Consider the following 16,501-nt stretch of genomic DNA (forward strand, 5'->3'; position numbering starts at 1 on the left):
TGTGACCCTGCCATTGAGTAACTCTCTCATGTTGAGAATGTTTTATGTTCTTTGTGCTGCAGAATCACCATCTTTTGAATGGTGATTATGTTATTTACTTTATTAGTTATGATTTCTAAAAACATGAATATAAAACGCTAAGTGTAACATTTATAGCTTTATTTTATTATTATTATTTTTAATCCTCACCTGAGGACATTTTTTTTTCATTGATATTTTAGAGACAGTGGAGTAAAGGAAGGAGCGGGGAGGGGGGAGAGAGTGTGTGTGTGTGTGTGTGTGTGTGTGTGTGTGTGAGAGAGAGAGAGAGGAGAGAGAGAGAGAGAGAGAGAGAGAGAGAGAGGGAGAGAGAAAGATGGATGTGAGAGAAAGACATCCATTGGTTGCGTCCCACACTCGCCCCGACTGAACCTGGGCATGGAGCCTTTGATCAAGGTGCCTTTAACCGGGAATAGAACCCTCAACCCTGCATCTGCAGGCTGATGCTCTAACCACTGAGCAACCAGCCAGGGCCATTCATAGCTTTAATAGCTAAAAACAATTCTGTGTCTGTTATGTGCTAGAGACAGTTCTAGGGCTTTCATTTGGACTACTTTTTTTTCTCCCCCCTTTTAAAAAATTTCCAACTCTTTGTTTTATTTTTGTAGTCTGAAGCAGCACAGAAAAAGTCAACAATCTTTTCTGTGAGACAACTCTTCAAATAGTTCAGTGAATTACCTCCCCTTCACAGCTGCTTCTAAGCTTGGTCTTTGTTTTTTCCAGCCCCCAAATTCTGATACATCTTCTCCCACAAAACAAGCTCTTTTGCCTTTCTGTGCTCTCACCAGAACATTCTCCATGCATCACTTCTGGTTTTTAAATGTAGATCTAGCAGATCCCAGCTGAACCCCATTCATTTCCCCAGGATATTACATCTCTACCAGGGCCTCATTCATATCTAGATTAGAAATGCCACTGATTAATTGCATCTAACAATGGAAAGGAAGGAAGGAAGGAAGGAAGGAAGGAAGGAAGAGAAGGAGGAAAAGAGAGGAAGGAAGGAAGGAAGGAAGGAAGGAAGGAAGGAAAGAAAGATGGAAGGAAGGAATGAAGGAGAAAGGAAGGGAGAGAGGTAGGAAGGGGTAGAGAGAGAGAGAGACAGAGGCAGAAGAGGAAGGAAGAAGGGAGGTGGGGAGGAAAGAAAACAGGAAAAATTACTTATAAAATTTGCACTTGGACTACTTCTAATCTTTTCAATGATACTTTAAGGTAACTCATAGTTCCAATTTCGTAGATAAGCAAGTTGAGGCACAGTTTAAGTTGTTTAAATTCATGCAGCTAGTGTCAGAGTTAGAATTTGTAATTAAGTAGTCTGGCTCTAGGCACAGGCTTTATGGATTAGTTACTATCATCATATATATATTTTAAAAAACAAATATGTAAAATTTGTGATACATAACTGGGGGAGTGGTCAAAACAATAAATGGTAGATCTTGCTTTCGAGAGGTTTATCATGAGGTGGATGACTACATGACATGTGAAATATTGACTGTACAAGGCAACGTTTTGTTATGTTTGTCTCACATAAAAACCTATGGTCCATCTCCAGGGCTTTCATTTATTTTTTGTTTTTAAACCAGCTATGTACCTCATATTTTAAAATACTTATTTACACAACTGTTCCTCCACAGGATATTAAGCTTCTTAGAAAGCAGTGTTCTTGTGTTAATTTTGTATCACACATGTAATAGTGCAGTGGCTAGAGCCCAACAGGTTTTGAATGAATGTTGTGGAATGAATGAACAAAAAATGAAGCCATCAACATAAATGAAGAATCAGAGGAGAACATTCTAAATTTGGGACACCTTAAGGCTGGAGTTAGAGATTTGGATTTGAGAGATCACCAAAATTCAATAGTAGTAATGTTTACTGTAATGTGTGGTTTGCAATGGTCTTTTCTCTTCAGCAGTAACCATTCCAAAACATCCTCATCAAGTTTTGAACAGCTGTGTGGTACATGATGTTGTAATAGATGTAATAAAGAAAAATTCTGCTCTGATGTTCTTAAAACTGTGTATCAATTATGACAAACCTTGCTTTAGCCTTAGATTGAATTTCTAGAGGGAACATTAAACAGTAGGATATTCTCTCAATGTTTATCTGGTAAAGGGACTGGGAGATGAGATGGGTATTGCAGACTAATGCCATTAGGCCCAAGCCATGAAACAATGGTAATGACATTATGATTATCATGCAGATGCTACTGCCTAGGCATCCCACTAACTGAATTTGTTTGCTCTAAACAGAAAAAAAATGAAATAAAAAGGAAACTTTTACTATTGAATTTTTTCAATAAAATTTACTTGACTTTGGAGATCACGGCATCAAAACAAAACAAAAAACCTTAATATAATCTACCATTCAGAAGTTTAACGGATTTCTCAAAAATGTAAAAATCTAATTTTTTTTTTTAGTTCCACTTAGACTGCTGAAGGGATTAATATTTTGGAAAATGGAAAAGGCATACAGGAGACTTTCTGCAAACACAGACTGCTTGATGTTTAAGAAAAGGAGAGCTAAAGGATCTCAACAAGAATGACGTCATCCATACATTGGAGGCAGGGGGAGTGTATCTCCCTGCTTGCACTGTCAGGTGGCTCAGGTGGAGTTTGCAGCAGGGTTGTCACATGTCAGGAGCTCTGAGCTTTAGCGTCAGCAGAAGTTTTGAGGGGATGTATCATGGCAGCCAATCTGAAGTTGCTTCCACTTTAAAATGAAAAGCAATTCATGGAACTCCTCCAGCTCTACAGCAGCAGGTTTTCCTGCCTAAAGTGTATGGATCTTGCAGAACTCCCGTTACTATCCTTAGAAGCTGCAAATATTAATCAAAAAGACAATTTTCCTTATCTCCTCTTTCTTTCTCTCAAATAGCAGAATAAAATAATGAGTATTTCTATTTTGTGTAGTTGGAATTCTATGTAATGCCTGCACCATTTTCAACATACAATGAATGCAGATTAATGAGAATAATGATGAAAGGACGAAAGATGATATTTATAGGGCTTAGAAAAGCTATTATTTTAATTCTGTTGTGAAGCTCATTCGCTTTCTCAACAAATGAGATGACTTATTAGATAACTGATTTGAATTCAGGCTTACAATTTGCAGTTTGATTGTATGCTAGCTACTTTTCCTGAAAATAGGGCAGTAGTTTTAGGGGGAAAAAGAAAGACATTTTATTTTTTTTAAATAAATAATGGTGCTTAGTTGCTTTATTTTAAAGCAGCTCGTCTCCCAGTATGTCATTAAAGATGCTGAAAAGGTTCTAGATTTCTGTAAAGCCACAATTTTATGGGACACATAAGAGGCAGTAGTTTGGCTAGCTTTACCACCTGCCCCAGAAACATCAGTGTCTATTGATACATTGTACATGCACAAGTGGAGTGCAGCCGGCATGCCGATGTGTATGCTGAGTTTTCCTAGTGCATCTGTATCATTTCTCTCAGTGGAAAATAACAGGATGTCGCCTTGCAATTTTTACTACTATATAATAAAATATAGCCGTAATAAATAGCATCTAAGCACATAAAGCAGATTTGGACTGAATCCATTTAGCCTTCATCACTTGGTATAGCTCAGGCTTTTAAGTAGTTGTGTATCCTAAATTGGCTTAATTTGATCAAGTTGCATTCGACTTGGACTGCAGTGGCGTAGAGACAGATTTTTATTTTTACTTGCTATTTAATATTTAGGTCATATTTTAGTGTATTTACCTTTGTATTCCATTGTGTTATTAACACAGTTTGTCCAGATTATAATCTAAATTTATGCTTTGATTAAGTTAGTTGACCTTGGAAGCTATTATTGCTATAGTTTAGTTATTGTTACTATTGTTATTATTAGCCCTCATGCTGTTAATTAGTTTCAGACCAAAAATGTTGCACATTGTCAAGAATTTTCACAATTGGCTGAGTGTCCTGGGGGCAGGAGTAATGTTTAATTCACTTTTGTAGCTCCGTTAGCTAGCCCAGCTCAGTTTTACTGTGGCTTTTTTTTTTTAAATTGGATTGATTATTGATGTTCTTACTTGAAATCTAAATATATAGATAGATTTGCTTTGAAAATGTATTTTACAATTTCATTCACTTTAATAGAAGGAAGGTTAAAGTTACAAGTTAAAATACAGAATTTAAAAGCTTTTGCCTATTAGTAGTAAGAAAAAATGACTTGGCGGGGCGTGTAAAAAATGATTTCAGCCAAGATTTTCAAACTTCTGCTCTGCTGCTCTCCTAGAAATACTTCATTCCTTTTTGATCTTCATTTTTTACTATAATAACATAGCATGCTATTCTTATAGTTATAAGGTACATATTAACCATTTAAGAAAAGATAAGTTTATGGCTGTGTTTTCTAAAAACATGGTCTCTTGGTTTTAAATACTGTCTCAAAGTAATAAGGACATGTTAAACGTTATTGTCAGTTATAGTTATAGATAAAGTTATATTTACATATTTTATCCCTATGATTTTCAGTATTTAACTTTATTGTTAATGGAAAAATGGAAAAATAATAGAAACAATATTTTCATATTTTCACTATAGGTATCTCCTTTATAGGTCTTGAATGCATACTGTAAAATAAATTGGTTATATTCAACTAGAGGCCCAGTGCATGAAATCGTGCATGGGTGGGGTCCAGCCGCCTGCCCTGATGGGGGCCAATTGGGGCCTGGCCAGCGGGAGTGGGGGCTGTGTGTGCGCAGGATGTTGGCCGGCCAGCCCCAACCCCGATTGGGGTGGGGGGGGGCAATCGGGAGCCAGGCCAGCCAAGGGGAGGGGCCGCAGGAGGTTGGAAGGGGCTGATCAGGGCCCCGATCGGGCTGGTTGGCCACTGCAGTGCGCGTCATAGCAACCAGTCATTCCGATCATTCCTGTAGTTCTGGTCATTCCATCGTTCTGGTTGCTTGGCTTTTATATATATAGATAACAATGTGACTTCTATACCAAGAAAATTTTAAAAACTCAATATTTTAATATAGGTAATTAAAGTAACTAACTAAAAATAATTCCTAGGGGACATTGTTTCAAAGGAGTGATAAGCATTCCCCCCTCACGGTTATGTGTTATGAAAATAACTTAAAATGACATAACCATGATATAAAGAAATAAAATAAATGTACTAAGAATAATGTCCACAAAAAGGATGGCAAAATACACACACATATACATACTCTCTAAACTTCATCAAGGGTGTTAATTTTTAATTGTCTGTAATACCAGTATAATTTGAGCTTATTGCTTTATAATTAGTTTGTTTTTTATTTTATTTTTTAAAATATATTTTATTGATTTTTTACAGAGAGGAAGGGAGAAGGAGAGGGATAGAGAGTTAGAAACATCGATCAGCTGCTTCCTGCACACTCCCTACTGGGGATGTGCCCGCAACCAAGGTACATGCCCTTAACTGGAATCGAACCTGGGACCCTTCAGTCCACAGGCCGACGCTCTATCCACTGAGCCAAACTGGTCAGGGCTATAATTAGTTTGAATTGTACCTGATCAAAACTTCAGATATAAGGAATCTTATTTGGGTGGGAGTTTCCTAGGGTCAATAAACTTTCCTAGAAACTTGAGGCAAACATCCAAACTGTTAAAGTGGCAACATTGCAGGTGTTTGGCCGTTAATTATACTGTTCCCAGAGTTCTGTCTAGGTAGGCTCAGTTTTCCTCAGAACTGTAGGTATTTGGTGTGGTTGTTATGTCAGTTTGCTTTCTCTGCTGCTTCTGAACTCTCAGGGTTAGAACTCTGTAGGAAATACCAGGTCTTGATCGAGGGCCGCTCCATGAGTCAAGTTCATTGAGTTTTAGTACAGGACGATTTTAAAAACAAACGTACTTCCCGATTTAGGACTATGTTAGATTGATTTGATTTCCAGATGTTGGAATCTCAGATAAAGGACTTATTACTGTGGAATATAAAGCACGCCATTCTAAAGATCTTGGTACTGAAGGTTTCCTGCCTAAAGCCTTATACAAAATGAGCAATAAAGCTTCATGCAGTGAACTACAGGCAGTGTAAGAATGGAACAGGAACAAGAGGAGAAAGCAGAGTAGCAGTGCCGTGGTCATCTGACAGTTGATACGTGAACTAATCCCTGTCAGTTGTCCAGCCAGATTTCTCGTTCACTGTGCAGAAGCATTTATTTTCTTCTTTCTGCCTTTTGTTCCCACTGCCCCCTGCACAGTTGGAACATCCCCAAAAGACTTTGGCAGAGGTCACTTCTCAGAAGCTTTTTAAACTTTAGTTAGAATACATTTATTGATTTTTTTTTAAATGACCAAAGGAATGAGGATTTGGGGATAAAGCTCATCTGAGAGCCAGTGTCTGCTTTGGCAATCTGAACTCTTTTCTACCTTTGAGAACACTTCATTAGATACACGGTTCTCCTCATCAGTAAAACTCAGGATTCTGGCATATTGGATTTTCCTTAGGATTGATATCAGCTGACAGTTCGGCCTCTTAGTCATAGAAGATAAAGATAATTTTTCTAGGACAGAGAGTCAGAAACTACCTAACTATATAAAAAATCAGTAATTTCTTTTTTAAAAAATTCAATCCTGGGTCTGTAGAAAATATTTGGTAGTATGTGTTGGCACAATAACTTAATTTTAGGCTATTTTCTTTATATTTAATAGTTTGAGTTTACATTGTTTTATTTCTCTAAATTAGCCGTGACTGGAAAGTACATTTTTGTGAATAAAAAACCCTGCTAAGTAAGGATAGGGTAATGTTTAAAGAAAAATTCCTTTTTATACTTTGACATTTCTGCTTCAATGCATTTTAAAAGTTTCTTGCTTAAATTTGAACATTAAATAAAACATGATAAGATTTCCTACATTTATAATTCTCAAGTAATTATCATATGAATCAGAAAGTGTACTATCTAAGTCATTCTGGTTGAGACAGTCTTGGCTCCCAGGTTCCACATTATGCTCTGGAGTCAAAGGGAAGGAGATATGGAGCAATGTTTAATAATACACAGTGTCAAACTACAGCGGGAAGGCAGGGGAGGGTTGGGGGAGGTAGGAGATCAACCGAAGGACTTGGATGCATGCATATAAGCATAACCAATGGACACAAGACACTGGGGGGGTGGGGTGAGGGCATGTGCCAGGGGTAGGGGAAGCCGGGGGAAGGTCAGTGGGGGAAAATAAAAAGGAGACATCTTTAAACAATAACATAAAATTAAAAAAATAAAATATAAGGATTACAAAAAAATAAAAAATAAAAGACAAAAAAATAATACACAGAAAATGGTGGTTATTATGCATTGGATTTCAAAATTATTTAGAAATCATTTAAATAGCAAATATCTCCAATACATTCAAAGTGAACTTGTTCTTATACAACCTTTCAAAAACATACATATTATAAAGAACAAGGAAGGTGTATTTTTTTTTTGTTTGTCCACCTTAAAAAATAAAAACATGTTTGTGCTTTACAATGCATATTCAAAGAGGCAATAACATCCAGTTTCACTTGGTTGAGGTATAATTGGAAAATTCTATGTAATTTATGAATTGTAGTTCTTTATTTAACAGGAATTTTGAGACCACTCTTTTTTCTTAACTCCTTCGTATTTTGAAAAATATTTATTAAAAATTCACTATATTGCTACTGAAATTAAAACAGATGAACACTGATCTATATAATCCTCTTCTTAACATCTTAAATACTAAAATATTATGTTATATTTTCATTACTTTTAAAGCAAATGTTCAAATTATTTTGGACTGTTCTGTCATAGAAAATATAAATGTACTTTTTAAACAATTGTTATTTTATGATATAAGAAATAGGGTAGATTTCAGTGTATCCTACCAGAACATGATTATTTAAAAGTATAGAGAGTAAGAGTATTTTATTATAAATGAAAGAAACTCAATATTTTCTATTATTATATTTGGAAACCATGACTAGGAAGCAAATATATTATGTATAATTATAGTGATAACATAGCCATTTATGAGGAGGGAAAAGTATTAAATTGAATGATTGTTTTTTACATTGACAACTTGAAAGCTATTTCTCAAGCAGAGGCAAATATGACTTCCACCAAAAGTAGGTTTACAGTTGTGAGGACGTGAAACACAGTTTATACTTGTATTATTATTTATTACTTATTATATTATTTTCCATACAAACAACCATAAACCTACTTTTGTACCACCCTGTACATGGCTGAGGAAATGACTTTTCTGGAAGCCAACGGGTCTCTTAGGGTTTGAGCATTGGCTGCTTAAATCCTCTGGCCCCAGCCATTGATCCATCTTGCCCACACAGAATCTCCTCTATGCAGTGAGTCCTTTTCTAGGTATCGGTTCTAGCCTTCAATAGTCACACATACATCTATTGTATATTTTACCATATTTTCTCCCATCAGAGGTAGCATCTCATTTTTCTGTGTGTGGCAAAATGCTAGAACTCCTGCTGATAGCATATGGTTCATAGCAGGTCACATTTTCTCCATTATGTCCTAGGGCAGTGGTCGGCAAACTCATTAGTCAACAGAGCCAAATATCAACAGTACAACGATTAAAATTTCTTTTGAGAGCCAAATTTTTTAAACTTAAACTATATAGGTAGGTACATTGTTATTAACTTAATTAGGGTACTCCTAAGGCTTAGGAAGATTCACACTCAAGGGGGCAAAGAGCCGCATGTCGCTCGCGAGCTGCAGTTTGCCAACCACAGTCCTAGGGCAATAGCTGCATAGATCTTTACATAGGAACAAGCTACTGCATCTGGGAATCAGTCCTAGCCCAGGCTCAAAAAAATAGGTGCTTGAGGGTATGAGAGATTTAGGTAGTTTTGAATACTTGGAAGATAATAATGGCCTTGCACTTTATTATCTTGGTTAAGATGGAAGAGTATAGCAGAAGCAGACCCCTGGAAAAATTAACCACTCCAGTACAATGTCTTAGCCGAACACCTGCTGGGATGAGAGTTCTGGCATTATATATGCCACGGGCTTCTGATTAATCCGGGCATTACTACTTCTCTGTGGGCAGTGCAACAACATCTCTGTGTAATTGAATTGTAAATGAAAGGAAATAATTAAAAGCCCTAGTCCTTGGTTATAATTTTAATAAATAGATGCTTTTCTCTATGAGGGCAAGAACTTCATATATACTGCTCCAATCCTCGATATTACACAATGGCTGGGTATATAGTGGACACTAATTAAGGGCTCTTCCTTTCACCTTCCCATCCCATTCCATCCCATCTCTTTCCTTCCCTTCCCTCTACCTTCCCTCTCCTTCCCTTCCCTTTTCCCCCTTCCACCTCCTTTCCTTCCCTTCTCCTTCCTTCCCCTCTCCTCTCCTCCCTTCCCCTTTCCCTACACCTTCCCCTTTCCCTACACCTTCCCCTTCCCCTACACCTTCCCCTTCCCCTTCCCCTTCCCTTCCCTTTCCTTTTTCAATAAAGGGTCCAGTCGTGTCTCTATGTGAACAGCAAACTGATTGTCACCAAAATAGATTTCTTCTCTTATCTTAATTATAAAATTCCGATGTTCATTTATACCAAATGTAAAATTTTAGCCTTTTATAAGTAAAAAGTTGGGTAATACATTGATTAAGGTTTCATGATTATTATGTGCAGTTCTTTCCCCCTAATAATAAAATATTGCCTGACTGGTGTTGCTCAGTGGTTGAATGTCAACCCATGGACCAGGAGGTCTTGGTTTGATTCCTAGTCAGGGCTTGATCCCCAGTAGGAGGTGTTCTGGAGGCAGCTGGTTGATGATTCTCTCTCATCATTGATGTTTCTCTCTCTCTCCCTTCCTCCCTCTCTAAAATCAATTTAAAAATGAATTTAATATTGCTTTACTTATAAATATTCTCTTCTCTAATATAAACAGCACTAATCAGTATGGCGCTCTTTGAGAAGCTTGAGAGTATAGACTCTGAGTTTGGGTCACTTGTGTTCATATTCTGGCTTTCCCCTCAGTGTCCTGGAGTATTTATTTGTAAAATAAAGATCATCTTCATATCAACCTCAATTTTTTTCTTGTAAAGGTTAAGGGAGGATATAAAAAGTGTGTTTCAATCCTTAAAACAAAACACAAAACTTTTTATGATTAACTGAGAATATAAAGTGTTCAAAAAATAAAAGTGTTTAAAATTTAGAAGTTTGTTTAAATGAAAACGTGTCTCTCTGTTTCTGTTACTATCTGCCTTGCTCTTTCTCCCATATTCTGTTCTTACTCCCTATCTAGAAAGTAAGTATAAACTCTCAGAGTGTTACTTTTGTCTGCTCATTTCACGGCCAGATCCACAGCACCTAGAACAGTGCCTGGGCAATCAGCACATATTTGATGGATGGATGAATGAATGAATGAATGAATAATGAATGAAGTTGCTCTACTTTGTAAATTTGCTATCTCAGTATTAGAAAACTTACCTCGAACATTCATTTTTACTGGTGTTTATATTTTAATCAGTGAATCAAATTTATTTTATTTTCCATTTTGATGTGTTTGCTTTTAAGGTTTTTTATCTAAAGCTTGGGCCAATTTAAGTTTAATTTTTAATCACAACAGTCTAGTATTCATAACCAAAGTATTTTCATGTAATTCAAAAGACCTAGAGTGAATCACAATACTAATTGCTAGGGAATTGCTTTTTTTGTCATTTGAACAGTAATGAAAATATATTTGTATGGATTAACTTTTATCAGAAACACACCCAATTTTTATATCCTCAGTCAGCACTTTTTGACCACTTTGCTCAAAAAATAGTAACAGTAGCTCCTTTCTACAATCCCTTGTAGGTCAATTTTATTAATTAGAAATTTACCTTATTACTTCATACTGATAGTACTATTTGATATGATACCTTCTTCTGACTGTTAGGTTTTCTAATTCTCTTACTATTGGTCTCCTCCCTTTTTCCTTTCCCGTGTTTTCACTCAGACTTGGCCTGCTAACTCTTAGGAGGCTAAGGGACCCTGTGTGAGCTTGTTTTTTCCTTTGAGTTGTCTACTAACTCTTAAGTGCCTTAAGTGGATGTAGTTCAGAGAATGAATCACTTAGTTGTTGACTAGTCAAACTGTAAATTGAAGATACTCTGTTCTTTTATACAAAAAGGAAAGCAAAAGGTCCTATAAAGATAGCTATCCAAACAAATTTAAAGACACATATAATGGCCATTTTTGTTCTTGATTTCAATTTATGGGAAGCCAATATAGACAGTTTGCAATAATATTTTTAACCAAAAAATGTAAATGTTTTGTTTACCCAATCAGCATTTTAAGGCCCTTTAAAAAAATATTTGTCTTTATTGTTGAAAGTATTACAGATGTCCCCTTTAATTCCCCCCACCCCATTGACCCCTTCTATCCCTCCTGTACCCCTCCTCCCCCTAGGCCTTCACCACACTATTTTCTGTGTCCATGAGCTATACATACATGCATACAAGTTCTTTGGTTGATCTCTCCTACCACCCACCTCACTCCTGCCTTCCCTCTGAGATTCAACAGTCTGGTCCATTTCTCTATGTCTCTGGATCTCTTTTGTTCATTGCTTTATTTGTTCATTACATTTCATATTAAGTGAGATCATGTGATACTTGTCTTTCTCTAACTGGCTTATTTCACTTTGTTCTTAGTTCTGTAAGGAGTGGTACTTCAAATTGAAAAAGTAGTCATAGTCCCTGTTCTCAAACAATTCATGTTACGGTAGAGGGTTCAGCATGAGTATCAGGGAAGATCTGATTGGTTCTGTCTGTGGTGGGTCTGGTGATATATGAAAAACTATGTGTAAATACTAATGTTTGAATTTCAGAATGTATTTTCCTAAAGGAAGTAAAAAGGTTTAAAGGGTGAGGATATCTGTAGGAGAGTTTGTACTGTCATTACCCATGATTATCAATTATGAAGAGATATGCTTGCTCTTAAAAAACCAGAGAAAATTACCTTAGGTAAATAGCCGGTATTTATTGAATATGCTCCATTTGTTGAAATAATGGTTGTGCAGGGAAATACAAGAAGGTGCCTGAAGAATTGATTTCAATTGCCTGTTTAGTAACAAGCCTGCCTTTAAATATGAACTTAGAGCCCTAACTGGTTTGGCTCACTAGATAGAGTGTCGGCCTGTGGACTGAAGGGTCCCAGGTTCGATTCCGGTCAAGGGCATGTACCTTGGTTGCGGGCACATCCCCAGTGGGAGGTGTGCAGGAGGCAGATGATCGATGTCTCTCATCGATGTTTCTCTCTATCCCTCTCCCTTCCTCTCTGTAAAAAATCAATAAAATATATTTAAAAAATAAATAAATATGGACTTATATTGCTCTTGTGGTAAAAAAAAAAGTCTCACAAATTGGCCATGTATGGTGGATACTAACTAGAAAAAATGCAGTGAGTTCCACTGCTTTAATATTTTTAAATCCTTAAACAAAATATAATATGTTTATTAGTGAATATGTTCCTCTATTTATGTGTATGTGTAATTTTAATCAATAGTGATCCTGCAAAAAGAACTTAATTTTTAGTTTATGCTAATCACTATCTGACAAAATATAATTTCTTATCCATAGATAATGAACTGTCATTGTTTGGCATGTATATAGTTAATTTACCTCCTGCTAATAGCATAATACTTCTAATAGCATAATATATACTAAGTACCACAATTAACTAATGCATCCGATGCTTGTACGAAGCACTATGACTCACCAGAAAGTTTAAAAATTGATATGACTGGTTGATAGAACCATTAGAAAACATTGAAATTCCAAAGAAACACTTGAATGACATCATGCCTTTTTGTGTGAAATGTCTGACATGTTGATTATTAGTTCAATAAGAAAACAATAATAAAAGAAATACAAAAACATTGTGGAAATTTAAAGAAAATGAAGACAATCCCTCTTGTAAATCTACCATTTAAGTAAACTTACATTTTTTACTTCTTTCTTTCTAATATGATTAAAATCTGAATTTGTTTAGATTATTATTATAATTACAGCCTCAGTGTATGTACACATTAGTACATAGAGAATATGTACTAATGTGTATGTTTGTGTGCATATATGGTTAGATAGCAAAATGTACTACGGAGTTTCCCAGTGTTTTGTCGGGGTTTTTTTTTTGTGTGTGTTTTTGTTTGTTTGTTTTCCACAGCAATTCTCTCTAGGTAAAAGTGATTAGATGCATCCTAGGGTCTTAGCTTGAAGAGCCTGTTGCAACATACCAGAATAGTTATTGGAAATCTCGGAATATGTTTGAAAAAATTCATGTATTCTTTTAATTAGGAGAATATTTAAATTTCTTATGTACCAAATTCATTACCTTTTCTGAGTGAACATTGTAGTGAAGTATATCATGGAGGAAAAGGTGTCACATGTAAATGGAATATTGTTTTTATACCATGTTTTTTCTGCTATACTAGTACCTTACACATTGTGGGGGAAAACTATACTGGCAAACAATGAAAAATATAAAAACCTACTCAAGTAGTACTACAACTAGAGCCATAAAATAAAGTATTTTTCATCATTAATTCAATGTATTTTTTGTTTGTTTTTACAGAAGTGTTTAAATGTTCAGTAGATTGGAGGAAAAAAACATGGATGTTTAACAACTGAAAACCACATTAAGGTAATTGTAGATTATTGTTGCCAATCCATTTGTTAGTAACTTACAAGTGTATTTAACATACTTATATTCAAGTTTGTATATTCTTTTATGAGTGTCACATTGAAAATTTATATTGTACAATGAGTTATTAGAGTTAAATTTTACATGTTTTGGAAAATCAATCGATATTTCTTGTGGAAAAATATGTAAATAATATAGTTCAAAGTATTTGCTGTGGTGAGGAATTATATTCCAGCTATATTAAATATAAATGAGCTACTAAAAATAAATAATTTTATTGGCTCTCTACCTCTTTGGAAAGGCAAATAGCTATACTGTCTTAAATGTCTGATAACTATTCAGAATTCTGTTTTTAATTGCTGCATGTATACCAACACAATCAAAGTTATTTTTGTTTAATTTATCGTTGTTCTCAATTACATATCCATGACACTAAATGTGAATATTAGGAAATGTGAATATTAGCAAATAATTTATTTTGAGAAATGTTTTTATTTATTACAAATATATTTATAGAGTTCAACATAACAGATTTTGAAGAACATAACCTTAGGCCAGCATGCATATGTGCATGTTCTTCAGAAAATCATTTTGAAACCAAAAAATGTGGGTGTTTTGAGCCTGGTTCTTGTCATGGATGAAGTTGTGGACAAAAATGATTAATGGAACCAAAGTTTATTGGGAGAAGCCTGTCCTGGAAAAGGTGTAGCTGGGGTTCCAGGAGCAGGACAGTGTCCAGAGTTTCTTTCCATGTTACAATGGCGAGTAGTTTCCACCCAAGCTTATTACAGTCTATTAGTCCATGTGTGAAGGCCCACATGGCCATAAGCCACATGGGTGCAGGGATGTGCTCTCCCGCACCAGGAATGAACCTATTGCATGCTGAGGGTAAGAGAGAGGGTAAGAGGAAATAGCACCTTTTAATTTAGGGAGTGGAAACAGCCTTGCCAGCTCCTGACATACTTGGGATTGGTTTATACACCATACTGCTTTGTGATTGGTTATCTGCAGCTTCCTGTCTTAGCAATATCCATACATCTTAAAGTTCATGCCTCTGGCCCTACCTGCTCAGTTGGGGTGCCTTAGAAACTCCACCTAGTTTTATTTCCTACACCCCCTGGTCCATGTCCCTGTCCACATAGCTGACTTCTGTCTCCTCAATTTGAAGACAAACTAGGCCTTTATAATAATTATTCACCAGTGAAGTTGGAATTTCCTGTCTTTTTGAAGTTACTGAAATTAATTTCTGGAGAGCAACTTTGTATTGTCTACAATGTCAGTTATTTTAAACTAGAGGCCTGTTGCACAAAATTTGTGCAAGAGGCTTGGCCCCTGCAGCCCGGCTGGCCCTTGCATTTCCTTGCAGCTCCTCGCAGCCCCTCACAGCCCAGGCTTTGTCCGGAAGGTCGTTCAGCTCTTTGGTCTAATTAGCCTATTAGGTTTTTTTTATATATAGGATACTAGAGGCCCAGAGCACAACATTTGTTGCACTAGGGGCATGGGGGGATCCCTTCAGCCTGGCCTGCGCCCTCTCGCAGTCCAGGACCCCTCGGGGGATGGCCTAAGCTGGCAGTCGGACATCCCCCGAGGGGTCCTTAGTGTTGCTGCAGAGTTGGGAGAGGCTCCTCTCGCCACTGCTGCTTTGCTCACCAGCTGTGAGCCTGCCAGCTGTGAGCCGGCTTCTGGATGAGTGGCACTCCCCCTGTGGGAGCCCTGCTCAGCCAGAAGCCAAGCTTGCTACTTCTTAGCGCTGTCTCAGAGGCGGGAGAAGCTCCTGTCACCGCTGCTGCGCTCGCCAGTCATGAGCCCGGCTTCTGGCTGAGCAGCGCAATACCTGTGGGAGAGCACTGACCACCAGGGGGAAGCTCCTGCATTGAGCGTCTTCCCCCTGGTGGTCAGTGTGCATCATAGCGACCAGTTGTTCCCCCGTTCAGTCGATTTGCAAATTAGGGTTTTATTTTATAGGACTAGAGGCCCAGTGCACTAATTCGTGCACAGGTGGGGTCCACCCAGCCCGCCCTGAATTGGGGCTGATCTGGCCAGGCCAGTGGGGTGGAGGGGACACGGGAGGTTGGCCAGCCGGCCCTGCCCCTGATTGGGATTGCAGGGGCCAATCGGGGGTGGGGCTGGCTGGGGGTAGGGGCTGCCGGTGGTTGGCTGCCAGCCCCGTCACTGTTCTAGCGAGGACCAGTCATGGGGAGGGGCCGCCCCCAGATTGAGCCAGTTGGCCGGCCTCAGTGTGCATCATAGCCACTGGTTGTTCCAGACGTTCTGGTCATTCTGGCTTTCTGGTTGCTTGGCTTTTATATATATAGACTAGAGGTCCAGTGCACAAAATCCGTGCACCTGGGGGGGGCGGGTCCCTCAGCCCAGCCTGCGCCCTCTCGCAGTCTGGGAGCCCTTGGGGGATGTCCGACTGATGGCTTAGGCCCGCTCCCCATGGAGAGTGGGCCTAAGCCGTCAGTCGGACATACTTAGCGTTGCTGCGGAAGCAGGAGAGGCTCCCGCCACTGCTGCTGTGCTTGCCAGCCATGAGCCTGGCTTCTGGCTGAGCGGCACTCCCCCTGTGGGAGTGCACTGACTACCAGGGGGCAGCTCCTGCGTTGAGCATCTGACTCCTGGTGGTCAGTGCGCATCATAGCGACCAGTCATTCCGCCATTCAGTCGATTTGCATATTAGCCTCTTATTATATAGGATATTTTTATTGATTTCAGAGAGGGAGAGGGAGAAATAGAAACATCAATGATGAGAGAATCATTGATTGGCTGCCTCCTGCATGTTTCCTACTGGGGATCAAGCTGGCAACCAGGGCATGTGCCCTGACTGGGAATTGAACCATGACCTCCTAGGTCAGTGGTCAGC

The 16,501-nt window shown here is 38.0% G+C and overlaps 1 protein-coding gene across 1 annotated transcript in view; it reads left to right on the plus strand.

Annotated features, from left to right (window-relative positions):
* Nucleotides 1-16,501, plus strand: part of ADGRL3 (adhesion G protein-coupled receptor L3) — a 765,791-nt gene that overhangs the window by 153,288 nt on the left and 596,002 nt on the right. Inside the window, exon 2 of the mRNA XM_005868883.2 lies at nt 13,570-13,638. The gene's annotated coding sequence lies outside the window, so the exon portion shown is untranslated. The remainder of the gene's footprint in view (nt 1-13,569; nt 13,639-16,501) is intronic.

The sequence above is a fragment of the Myotis brandtii genome, unplaced genomic scaffold (genome assembly GCF_000412655.1).
Source record: "Myotis brandtii unplaced genomic scaffold, ASM41265v1 scaffold28, whole genome shotgun sequence".
Classification (NCBI taxonomy): domain Eukaryota; kingdom Metazoa; phylum Chordata; class Mammalia; order Chiroptera; family Vespertilionidae; genus Myotis; species Myotis brandtii.